Below are 13,518 nucleotides of genomic sequence, written 5' to 3'. Positions count from 1 at the left end.
TGTGGCAAGGATATAATTGTAATGGATAGTTCCAAGAAAAAAAAAATAGTATAATTTTTCTAATAAACTGTTTGAAGCTTTTCCTTCAGTGTTTTTTTAGGAACAGCTAAAACACAGCACAGCTAGGTAGCATAGGTTCACTGAAACAAAAACAGTCTATAGCCACATATTTTAGGGGTTTTACAAGGCCAACAGAAGCCAAATTGCTCAGAATACTTTTGCATCAGAGAAAGTCTGGTTTAATTTCCAGATCCTGGGAATTAATGACAATTAGGTCTTTTAATGTCTTTAGAGCAATTTCCATGCAAATATTGTATTACAATTCTCATTTTAAATCACTTAAACATGTGTGTATTTTTAAGCCCATTGGCACATGCTTTTCAAGTTAAGTGCTGTCTGTCTTTAATGAGGAAGAGAGTGCCTCCTGAAGCCATCTGTGCTGTGTGACAGTCTGCTCCCACTGACTGAAAAAAACTCTCCCAAGTTGAAGTCACACTTCAACGAATGACTGAACACCACACTTTTATCCCATTTTCTAGATAGTAGTTAAAAGTATTCACCTTTTTTTTTTTTTTTTTTCCCATTATGCAAGTGGGGAAAGCCCCAGATCAAACATTAACCTCCCATCTGATATATTGTGCAGTCAAAAGGAAGAATGGTAAGCACAGAAGTACCCCATAAACATTAACTTGGCAGCTAGCTCTAGCCTGGTAACCTAGAGCTCCCCACTGTCCTGAGAAATAAACCACATGAAATGCCCAGATGATTCAAACTCTTGCATTAAGGCATATGGAGCCTCTAGAGCTGGATTTAAGAGCCCTCCTACTATGAAAGCCACAGTTCCCAATTGTTTTCAAAAGCAATCATAAAAAAGAGCATCCAAAAGTCAACAGGAGTCTTTCCAAAGGGTTTCAGGAGAGTGTTCAAACAGACCCTAGGTGTGCAGTAGTATTTAAAGCCTTCTTCCTCTATTCTGCTACTTATTTACTCTTTCTTTGTGCATGCTGTTTGCCTACTACATTCTGCTTTCTTTTGTGCGATGCTAATTGCCTTCATTTATCCCATGTCTCTGATTTGCAGATGTAGACACATGGTCTAAACTCCCAATGCTTTTCAGCACATAACTTCCTCAACAGATATATTGCCAATCTCACCTACTTACTGTTCAGATGAATAATCCCTCTGTCAATATGCAGAATCACTTAAGAATATTAAATAACTATCAGTCATCATTAGAATGTGCAAAATGCTCTAAATGTTGTTTTCCTTTGACAGTATGAATCTAAGGATAACTCCTATGCTCAGCGTGGTGCACTGTCACACAGAATGTGAGTGGGTGAAAACACATTTTTATAATATCAAAGAAGGAAAAAACATAGCTAAGAGATTCTACCTCAGCTTTTGCTGGTTGCAATTCTGCTACACTTATTGAGTAGACATACCTACTTTTGGGTATACTTGAGCATTCAGCAGTGTAAGAACTATTTGATAGGACTTCTATGCTTACATATTTATATTAACTCCATCCAAAATCATGGTTAGAGGAGAAGGTGAATAAAGTTCTGCAAATAAACAGGCAGTTAGCTTTCCACACACTGTTCCACGAACACAAGAAGACCAGATGTTCTCCAATGGATATCACAATTAACACTGTCTCACTAGAAATTCCCCATCTGATCTACCATTGTTTTTAGTGCTTATCTCAGTATAAAAGGATCATGAACTTGGGAGAAACTCATTTAAAAAGATTTTTTAAATATTTTATTTGACCCATATGTCCCCCTGAATGGTCAGCTGAGAAACCAGTGCATCTTTTAAAGGTGACCAATCCTGTAATTTTCACAGGTTTCAGTTTTGTTCATGAAGACAAACTTTATAAATATATTAAACCTGTTACAGATTAATATACTTACTGCCTTTTCCAGAGCTAAAGTGTTTTGTAAATAGCTTGCTGTCTAGAAAGCTGCTTTGAAAATTTTGAAAACTTTGCATTTACAAATTTCTTATTGTTGTTGTGAATAGTAAGATTTGAGGTGGCCTAGATAAGCATTTCTGCTGACTGTGTGGCCATCGTAGTCTTTGGATGCAGTGCTAGAGACTGTTGAAAAACTTTTAATTAGGACAGAGAATCCTCTGTGAAGGGTCATGCATTCAAGAGGTCAATTAACTACAGATCAGGCTAAGTCCAAATTGTTCCAGTTAGCTGTTGCAAGTTGTGTCTCTTCATTACACATTTCACGATGCAACAAGCTTCACCAGTCATAATTTTTTATCATTTGCACTACATAGTGTCAAAAGTTCTTTCTTTCTTTTTCTTTCTTCCTTCCTTCCTTCCTTCCTTCCTTCCTTCCTTCATTCATTCCTTCATTCCTTCCTTCCTTTCTTTTCCCTTAGCAGATCCAAATTATTTCTTTCTATGTTGGAATGATTATTTGTAAGTACATTTCTCTCTAGGCTTGTGAACGAAACTGTGCAGAATTCAATGAGAAATCACATGACTGAGAAAAGTGATGGACCTAGGTAGGAAAAAATGTGTTCTAATTTAGTGTAGCAATTTATATATGCATATCTATATTTTTTAATTGTATTGGTTTATTATAGTCAAGAAAAGAGTACACTCTTTCCAGTGATTGCTGGGTTATAACAAAATGGTTAGGTATTAAGATGTTAAGTACTGAAATCCACAGGGAAGATCAGATGAGTGTAAGAGAAATATTTGCAGGAACGAAGGCTCAAGGAGGCATATCGTATATTGAATCTTTGTAATTGTAATGTGGACTTTTTATTCCTTTAACTTACAGTTAAATGAAATAACAACTAAAATGCCCAAACATCACTTTCTGAAGTTAGGGACAAAAAAGTGTTTGGTTTTCAAATACACTAAACATCTATCATTCTGATAATTTTTAGCCAAACTAGTGGTATAAATATTGATGCTGTATATTGTTCCCAAGATGCCTGCTCACATAAATCAGTATAGGATATCAGTTTAAAACAGAACAAAATAAGATTTTACTTTTGTTGTGTTGGTTTGTGTATTTTAAGAGATTATAAGTAGCTGACAGTGGCATTTCCATCCTTTTCTCATTTAATCCAGTCTGTTTGTCATTAGAATGCCAGAATACGCTGAATTAGCTGAAGTGTTGAGCAACACAACACAAAAATGTTATACCATATTTGAGCAGATTCAGCATCTTTTAGCAATATCTTATAAAACATGTGGAAATGTTAAAGTCTGTTTCCCCCAACAGATTTGAATATTTTGCCTGAGTTTTATTTACTTATTCCTTCAAATAAAGAAAATCCATTCAAATAAATGAGAACTTTGTTTTTATTAAAAAGTAAGGTAAAACATGACTGAATGATTATTATTTTTTCCTATTCATTCAGCATTCAGCCTTAAGCCCACACTGTTTGAGCAACCAATGTTCCCTCAAAGGCAGTTCGGATTGGCAAGGTTACTTTTGTTCTCTGTCCCAGCTTTCCATCTGGATCAGGGTGTTCTTGCTTCTGGGTCTCCATGTGAGGAATTCCCACCCTGAGGGAGATGCACCAGACTCACTCATTGAGGCAGGATACCTCCTTTCAAAGGCTAAGGAGCCTATTTCTGCCCTTTCAAATACACTCTCACACTTGTGGTTTATTTGCTTAGATATAGGGTCCTTTTCTCACGCACTGCTCCAATTTTGTGTGTGTTGTTGTTAATAAGATGTCCATAATTGTAGTGTTTGACCATTCCCCTGAATACATTAGTGGCTTAGTTCATAATCAATTTATTTATCTCAAAGTACAAAACCTTTATGAGAATACGAAGGTGCTAATCTTGCATTAATATCCTGCAGAAACTTTTGTTTATGTAAGTCCACATCTGCAAGGCTTAACAGATCCGTCTTCATGTTGTATTTTCTTTTGGAAGCTCACACACATCATTTGGTCTGTAAGGCAAAAGGCAGAAACAAACTCTGAATGTACACATTGAGTGGAGTGAGGCAGCAATCTGTGGAAAAGCCTCTACTAACCTCATCAGTATCAATCTCTGCTTTTAGACCTGCTGATGCTGCTCTCTTGGATCTTGTGATACTTCATGGAAGTATTGGAACGAATCCAAAAGAGGACCACAAAGATGATCAAGGGGCTAGAACACCTCTCCTATGAAGACAGGCTAAGAGAGCTGAGTTTGTTCAGCCTGGAGAAGAGAAGGTTCCAGGGAGACCTTACAGCGGCCTTCCAGTACCTAAAGGGGGCCTACAGAAAGGCTGGGGAGGGACTCTGTCAGGGAGTACAATGATAGGACAAGGGGTAATGGCTCTTAACTAAAAGAAGGTAGTTTAGATATTTGGAAGAAATTCTTTACTCAGAGGGTGGTGAGGCACTGGCACAAGTTGCCCAAAGAAGCTGTGGATGCCCCATCCCCGGAGGTGTTCAAGGCCAGGTTGGATGGGACTTTGGGCAACCTGGTTTAGTGGGAGGTGTCCCTGCCCATGGCAGGGGGGTTGGAACTAGGTGATCTTTAAGGTCCCTTCCAACCCAAACCATTCTGTGATTCTATGATTCTATGATCTTCCCAGCGCATATTTCTTTGATCTCCATAGTTGGTTCCTCTCTGGAATGCTCTTCTTTGTGCCCCCACTTCCCTTCCGTGCCTCCCCCCCCCCCCCCACCGGTCTAAGTTCTGATTCCACATGGACCATGAAGTGGAAAGGAACGACACTCCTGTCCATTTCTTCAATAATAAGATGCCAAAGTTCTGTGTAAATCTATGTAAATCTATGCTGTTAGCATATAAGTATTTGCATGGCTATCATTTTTATATCATGGTTTTCATCTCTGGATTTTGATTTTTATATTTTAAGACTCAGTCTCATTCATCATCTTATTGCTGACAATGGGTATTAACATTTTTCTGAGAAAGAAGTACAAAGTGTACAGAGCACAATTGTTATCATTTAATATGACCTAAATACTGTATAGATCTTTCTGCAAAAGAAACATTCCATTCATTTCTACGTATAAGGGAAGGAAAGTTTCAACTGAAAATCTGAGCTCATCTGCTGATGTTTCTTTTTATTTTCTTCATCTGGCAGCTTTCTACTTCATTTCTTAAATTTCCTTCATTTTTCTAATATGAAAAATAATTTAGAGGAGAAGAAGCAGAACATTTAAAGCCATGAGGTTTGCTTATTCTTTTTTTTTTACCATCAATGTTGTTATAGAACTCAAAACAGGATTTTTTATTTAGTGCTTTCTTTCATTTTTTTCCTCTGACATAAGATATAACAGTTTTCCACATCAGCAAATATTTGCTCCTTAAAGACCATGCTATTTTGTCCTTGTAATTTCTATTTGACTATAGCTTGAATTCCTAGGCTGTTTTTGAGGCATGCAAAACACTTTATATATTAATTATATATGTAGTGTGCAGAATGCATATAGATTGTTTCCTTGTGTGTGTCTGACATCAACACTTCACTTGGTATCAGAACTTGGAAAGGATTCAAAAATCCTACAGCAACAGAAATCACTGAAATTTCAGAGATTCATAGGGCTTTCTGCATTAAGTTCAGTGACATCTCCCAGTTGCAGAACCAGCAATTTTGGCTGACAGACCACTAGGTAGTGAGCAGATCTGAGGAAAGATTTTACAGCACTTACTGCTAACACCCGAGTATCCAGGCTTTTAAATCTGTGCAATGTCAAGTTTACTAGGATGTGCTGGGAGAAATCTGTGCAAGTCCCATTCTGTGTTGCACTCTGGACCCAAGGTTAACTTAGTTATGCAAATGCAAACCAGGCCAGTGGAAGATTTTGGCAGCACTATGCAAGCAAAAGAGATGCACATGGTTACCATGCAGTGAGCATGTGTCTTTCAGAAAACGTCTGACTTTTTGCAATGTTTGGTTAAAAAAAAAATAATAATTATTACCACCTGCTGAAGAAGAAACTTCCTCAAACATACAGGCCAGCTACAATCCAAAACAGATTTTGTTCAGATGAGCATGTGCACTAGAGAGCCAGTTAGTTGTGCCTAGCAGCAAAACCTGCAGCCACAGTAGACTGCAGGTTATCTTTCTTGTGAAGTTTCCTAGCATAGCTGTTGTTATAGCCAGAGGACTTGCTGTACCAACACCAGGAACAGCAGGCCCCCTGGTAAGCAGAAAACTACTCTGTGGTTCTCAAAACAACTGTAACTATTTCTTGCCATTATATCCATACTGCCTTTGAGGAATTTGCCCCGGAGGCCAGGAAGCCTGGCATCTGTGCCCTGGGGTGTGAGCAAGCATCACAGATTTGCACATAAGGTGCTGTCTCCAACACGCCCTGACTCTTTTTCACCCTACACTCTTACAAACTGTAGCAGCACAAAGAGGCCTTACTAGTTTGGATACTTGGTTACTGGAATGCTTTATGACTTAGTGTCTCCAAAGGACGTGGAAAGAATGAGTAGATATATTGTGTTACATAGTCAGAGGATGAATCAGTACTTTGGCAGTCCTCAAGAAGTTCCTCAACAATACAAATAGGTGCTTGAATTGAAACTATAACTTCTAGCATATAATTTATGGACTAACTGAGATTTTGGTACTTACCTCATATCTAACTGCCATTCATTATCCATTATTAGCTCTGCAAACTGGGGTTTGAGGCCACAAAGAGGTCAAAGCTGAGCCTTGCCACACCAAAAGGAAACGATAGAGGGATTGGACTTTCACAATGATCAGATAAGAAGACAGATGGTGAACACCAAGAACTGGGAAATGAGCCAATAATGGGGTATCTGAGAAGATCGGGTATATTATACTGTCTCATTATGGAACCAACGACCAGATCTGTTCCCCTATAAACTATCCAAATATTTGCCACTAAAGACAGATGCTGTGGTGTACATACAAGCTGGTAATACAGATCTTCCACATGTGGTCCCTTCCTCCAGTCCACTGAACACACTGCAGTGATAGCCCTTTGTCTCACATGGGTCTGATGTGCACCAAGAGGAAAAGTGCATTTTCTCTCATCAAAACACATTCATCTTGTGACATACTGCTATGACAAATCCAGCAAGAATGTAGATAGTAGTAACTAGTAGCACGATGTCATTAAGCAGGAGAGCATTTTTAAGAAAAAGGATCGAAGTATCAAAGTGATAATATAATTTTTTAAAATTGCTGGGAATTTTTTGATTTTTAATATTTAGTCTATTTTATTTTTTAATTCCAGTGTTTTTTTGGGGGGGGTTCATTTTAGTGAAAAATTCCTACTGTAGATTTATTTCTTTAACAAAGCCATATCACAGCTTTGCATAGTGCATAGTTGTCAGTTCTAAGCAAATTGAGATGTTAAATACTATAAGTTTTGTACATACATCTTTAACAATATATTGATTTTAGAACTAGGTGGAAAGCTGTTTTATTACTTCATAGATATCTCAAAGATTTTTTAAGACTATTTCTTAAATCAAGATAAAAATAAAAAATTACAAACATTTAACAATTCTCAAGCAAAACTTTCCTTCAGATCATGTTGTTGTTGTTGCTTCTTAATTAAAGATATTATAAATATCTAGATTTGTAAAATTCCTCCTGATTTAAAACCTTGTTTTAGTACAAATTATTTAGGAAGGGAGATTTTAAACTCTGAAACATGTATTTCACATTATAAATCCAGAAGAAAAAAAAAATCATTTCTAAGAATGGTTTATGTTTATCTGAAGTTCAGGTATCTCATTCAGAGGTTTTTAATGGATTTACATATAGAAATTTATGGCTGGCTTGAAGCTTTCCTGATTCCAAAGGAGGAAGGTATTTACCCTAAGTATTCTCCATATAGTCAATAGGGAGTGATGGACTCCTTCAACTAGGCACATCCCAGAATAGATGTCTAAAATATTCCTGAACCTTGCTTGCCTCTTGTTTTGCCTCTCGATATGTTCATACAGAGAATGAAGTCTAACAAGTCCAGCCACTGGAGGAGCTTTTCAACTCCCTTATTAAGCATCTGCACCATGGCTGGCAGAATAAGCTAACGTCGAGTTAAAACGTCGAATTTTTTGTTCAATAAATAAATAAATAAAAATAAATAAATAAAAACGTCGAGTTTTTTGTTCAATAAATTGCTCTCATATATTTCAGGAAGATATCACTATAATTTGGATATTTTCAGCCTAAGTGAAATAAAGTTGTTGCAATAAATGTCTTATAAATTAATCCAAAAAAAAGGTGATTTCTCCATATAAAAATGAAGCAGATAACAAAGGACCATGTATAGAATCATAGAATGTATAGAATCACAGAATCATTAAGGTTGGGAAAGACCTCCAAGATCATCTGGCCAACCATCCCTCCTACCACCATATATATAGATATATAGTAATTTCATATATATATTTATTTATTTATTTATTTATTTATATAATTAAAAGATCAGACTTCCTTAGCATAATTTTGATGAATTTGTCAGACCATAAAGGCCACAAGTTAGAGACTATTGCTGCTATTGCTGAGATCAATTTATGGCTCCTGCACCAAAACCTCAAATAGCAGAGAAAATACTCTGAGTGTTTGGGTCTAGTTTATGTGGTTTATAGCAACAGTCATCATTTGTGAATTTTATTTTAGATAGAAGTTAAAGTTGTGCCTTAATTTTACTAATTCATTATGAATACTCTTACTAAATGTTTATTAGCAATACTGTGAAACATGTAATCTTCAGTTGAATTACTGTCAGGCTTTGAGAGGTGATATCTCCTCTTCGAACTACTCTCACTTACTTTACCTGACCTACTGTTTACCTCCATTTTGGTATAGTCAGTGCCAGAGAATTTCCACAGGTAGTTTTAAATGAGACAATTATAAATGAAAATTGAAGAAGGCAAACTTCAGCTAACAATTACGCTGCAAATCTACAAAGATTAAATGTATTGGGTGTTGGGTTTTTTGATTGTTTTTGGTTTTGTTTTTCTGTATGAGATTAGAAAAAAATGCTTTGACCTGGGAATTTAGGAGGAAATACACTGCACTAGTGAGACATAGCAATAATACTTTCTTTAAATATTTCTTCATAAGTCCTCAGTATTCAACAAAATATAAAATGCACTAGTACAAACAATCTTATCTCAATTGAACTTGCAGTCCATTTCTAAATCAAAGTTCATTCATTGTGTGAGGCCTAATCTTTTTGATTTCTGATCACAGATCCTTCATGCATTTTCTGAAACAAATCTAGGGGTTATAATAAGTGTAGATCTATTTGACTTCTGCCTGTGGGAGAAGAAATTCATAGTTTCTCTTTATATTATTTAAACAAAGCATAAATTCAAGATAAAATAGCCTGATGCTTTAGAGTGAGCAGATTTTTTATTTAAAATATGAATTTACTTTTAGATAAAATATTAATAGCTGTTTTCAGATACTAGCACTCAAAAAATTTAAGTAGAATAAGGCTGATGTGTAAAAACAGGTTGTATATAGTTCACTTATAATTTTATATTGGATTTGAAATTAGATACAATGTCAAGATTACCTTTGAAAAAAAGTGAATTTTTATCCTAAATATATACATAAAAATATGCATAAAGAAAGAAGCTTCATAAAGATGGGGGGGGGGGGAAGGGAAGAGACAGTCTTTTAACTCTGTCCTTTCGAATTCAGAAACAACCTGAATGAGAACACCAGTCTAGCAGCAGCTGTAAATGTGCTGTAAATACTGCAGAGGTGACACACTGTGCCTTGCAAATAAGCAAAGTAATGATCAGCGAAACATCTTCACCATTCCTCTCAATCAAACTATTGACTGAGATTAACAGGAATAAATAAAGGCCCAAAGGCAAGCCTGAACTCTTTCCTTCCAAGTAAACGTCATAGTCTGTTGTCCTGTTTGAACTGAAGGACCAAGGATGGTTTCCCAGGCTCCATGACCAGTTCTCCCTGTGACCACAGTCAAACCTTGTATCCTGCATTACTCCTGCCCTGCCACTGCATATAACCCAAGGCTCTGGGCCATAGGGAGCTGCAAAAAAAACAAACGTGTAAGGCACCTGCCTTGGACAATTAGGGAATCAATAGTCGGAGGAGCACTACAGCACACAGCCACTGCATTGTTCAGGTATAATGTGTGAGAGCAAGTGCGTGGAGAAAAAAAAGAGAGTGAGAAAGGACAAAAAGATTAAATATTCTGTATTCCGTAAAGAACTCCTTGCAAACAGTTGCACAAATGCAAACTTAACAATCGATTTCAATGGCAAATTAGAACAGTTGGGTGGCCTGGATTTAGATGTTTTTACATAAGTTTATCTACCTGCTAATGTCTAGGAAACAAGTCTGATAAACCTCCTGAAAATCACTCATAATACAGATACAGTCAGATCATGTTAACTATAACTCATCTTCCACAGCAGCTGTAGCAAGGATGTGTAGCAAGGATATGTAAATACTAATTTACCTTTTCTGTTGTTTTACTAAGATAAAGGATCGGGTGCCTTTGCAGTACTATATCCTTTTTATCTCAAGCCACATCATAATTATGTTGTAGGCCGGAACATACACACAAAACATAGAGAAAGCAATGAGCAAATTAGGAGACTAATGTTAGTCCAGAGTGACACTGGAGATCACAGCATGAATATCATATATTTTGGTCCCCCTCACACTTCTTGAGAGCTCATTTTATGCCTCCAAGTTAGACACCGCACAAGAACGTCCCAAACAAGAACATCACAAAAATGTTCCATGGAGCACATGGTCCATGGAACCACAGTTTCAGAAGAGTCACTGACCTACCTGAAGGATATTCCTGAATGACTTTGATCCCCCAGGATCTGTAGGATTCCCAGAAGGAAAAGGCCTATAGTATGGACTATGGATTATGGACTTACAGGTACAGAACATTTGTCATGTAAACCTTGAAAAAACATTTCCCTCTTTTGATCATCCTTATATTTTTGCTTTTAGGTCATCTGCACGTTTGCTACATATGTTTTCTGGGAACATTGACCAACCTATTCTAATGAAGACAGATTTTGTTTTCCTATTGACTATTCTGCACTCCTAACATAGACCTCATACAGATGAGTGTTTATACAAAAACCTAGAAAAGAATACTGGATCTCTCTTTCTGGAGAGCTAATAAGAATTTTATGTAGCTAGCCCTAGCTTAAAACAAAAGGAACAATAGATAAGACATTTTATTTTCCTGAATAATGCTAAAGCGTCCTTTCCAGAGACAAGCAAGAGTGTCATAAAGCTAGAAGTAAAAATAATAATAATATTATAATTAATAATAATAATCCAGTTAATCCTTCCTCGATTATCAATTTGTTTTCTATATTTGGTAATTGTTTTATTATTTCAAGTGTGCTAGACTACTCCCCTATGGTTTCCATGTACCAATTACATATTCTTGAAACAATTTTTCTCCAAACAGACTAAATTTGTCTTTCCTGATGTTGTTCATAGTCACTTATAATTGAAGAAAACATCCTTAAGCTCTTTTCAGTTAGCATGTCTGTCTCAATTGTCTGTGTTAGCAAAGTTATGTTTTATCTCACTATTTTAAAATTTTCTCATGAATCCAATTTTTTATTTTTATTTTTTATTTTTGTTTTTGACCCTTCCCTGAAATGCATCCAGTTTGCTAATGTATTTCCAGTAGTGAGATGTTGAGGTTTAAGTGGAACATTCCAGATGTGACCTAGGTGTTATTAACAAGTTAACATTAACTGACCTAGCTGCTGTTGCAGTTACATCTCCCCGGACTACGACATGATTTTTTTAATGTGTTAGGCCAAAATATTGCTGGCCTTGTTTGCTGCCACATTCCATTGAGAGCTAATCCTTAGAGCTAGCCATTCATACTGACATTTCTTTTTGGCATCTCTGTGTTGCAAGTCACTGACTATCCATCTTTTGCCTCAGTTACAACAAATATTTTGTTTGTATGTTTCCAATGGAATGAACCATCTTCTGCTCATATTTTTAGCCTTTTGGTCATAACACACAGTCCAACACTATTGGTATTCTTTTAGTTTATAGCTGTCTACTGAATTTAAATACAGCCAAAGGGAATCCTTTACAACTATGAAGAAGACCTAAGTCTTAAAGTACAGTACATGTTACTGTACTCCTTTTCTCCTTTGCAAGCTCTGTGCCAGTAGGCCTTTTTTCCTTTTTTCTTATTGATCCTGAGTGGAAATGAAAATACTTGTGAAGCATTATTTTCCCAATTAGCCTATTTCTTGATCTTTTTTCTCTTATTCCATTTTTTTTTTTAATTTACACAGTTACATATTTTTTACAGTAAGCACTTTTTTACAAATTTCCAAATGGATACCTTTAAAACACAGCCTATTTATACCACTAAGCAAAAGAGTTGCCTATGTCATTCAGATTTCTGTGGATTTTCAAAAGTGTTTAAATCAGGTTGTATTTGATGTCACCTTCAAACGTTTTCCTACCATGGGTATTTGATTCCATATATACCAGGATCATAAAATCCCAGCTCAGTAGGCCAGGTATAGAAAATGTGCACCAAGAAAATATGTTTCCTCTTGGCTTCTATATCTTTAATTCTGAAGAAATTCTACTCCTTCCATGCAGAGAGAAAAAAAGCCAATAACATCTGTTTCTCTTAATGTCTGTTTTAGATAACTATCAGATAAAACAAGGTTTTAGAGTTCTGGAGACCAAATCTAAAATTATTAAAGTACACTTTTAGCACGGTTTTAGCCTGGTTTTAAATGAAGAACAAATCTATTATAAAGTCTACATCTTCTTTTTCTTTTTTTTCTTTTTTAGTAAAGATAAAATTGGAAAATAAAATGTTCTTCCTTTACGTAAATAGAACTAAAGGAAAAGAGTTCATCTGGGCTTGTTAACCTCCAACTCCTCCATCTGGAATGAAGTGCACCAGCTGGACATGCTTGTCTAGCTGTCCATTCCTAACTTGTTGCTTCTATGCAAAAAAAATAGATTAAATCAATATGCCAGATAGTTTACCTGACAGATAACAAAATATTACACAGATAAAAGATATTTACCTCTTAAAAGAATAGGAGATGTGTTAACAATGTTTAGGAAAATTATTTGTCTGTTGGTCACAGAGTAATAAAGGTCTAAGTATTGAAAGAAAGATATATGCAAGTCTTACAACTTTAAGTAAAACTCAAAGACTAGTCTTTTTGGTTCCATTGTTGGTTGATTCAACTTGAGTGGACCACCACCCACAAAGGTCTCTTGGCCTCATGTCTTTCACTGCACTGGCTTTACTCCAACAGCTTCTTACAAACCTGTATTTGGTCCAGATTCTTTTATTTCCAAGAACACTATCATAATTTCTTGGAAATGTTCTGATTCACATACTACAGCAGAGCACAGCAGTCATTTCAGGAAGGCAGATATTTAATTTGGATGCTTATAAATGCCAAAGTCTTACATACTTATTGAGAGTTTTGAACTCAAATGTGCAGAATTCTCATAAAATTAGCTGTTCTTATAAGAAACATTTGGGTTTTGGTCCTAATTGCACGAA

This window comes from Cygnus atratus, chromosome 3 (genome assembly GCF_013377495.2).
Source record: "Cygnus atratus isolate AKBS03 ecotype Queensland, Australia chromosome 3, CAtr_DNAZoo_HiC_assembly, whole genome shotgun sequence".
Lineage (NCBI taxonomy): Eukaryota > Metazoa > Chordata > Aves > Anseriformes > Anatidae > Cygnus > Cygnus atratus.
The sequence above is the reverse complement of the archived record's forward strand: the minus strand, read 5'-3'. Positions refer to the sequence as shown.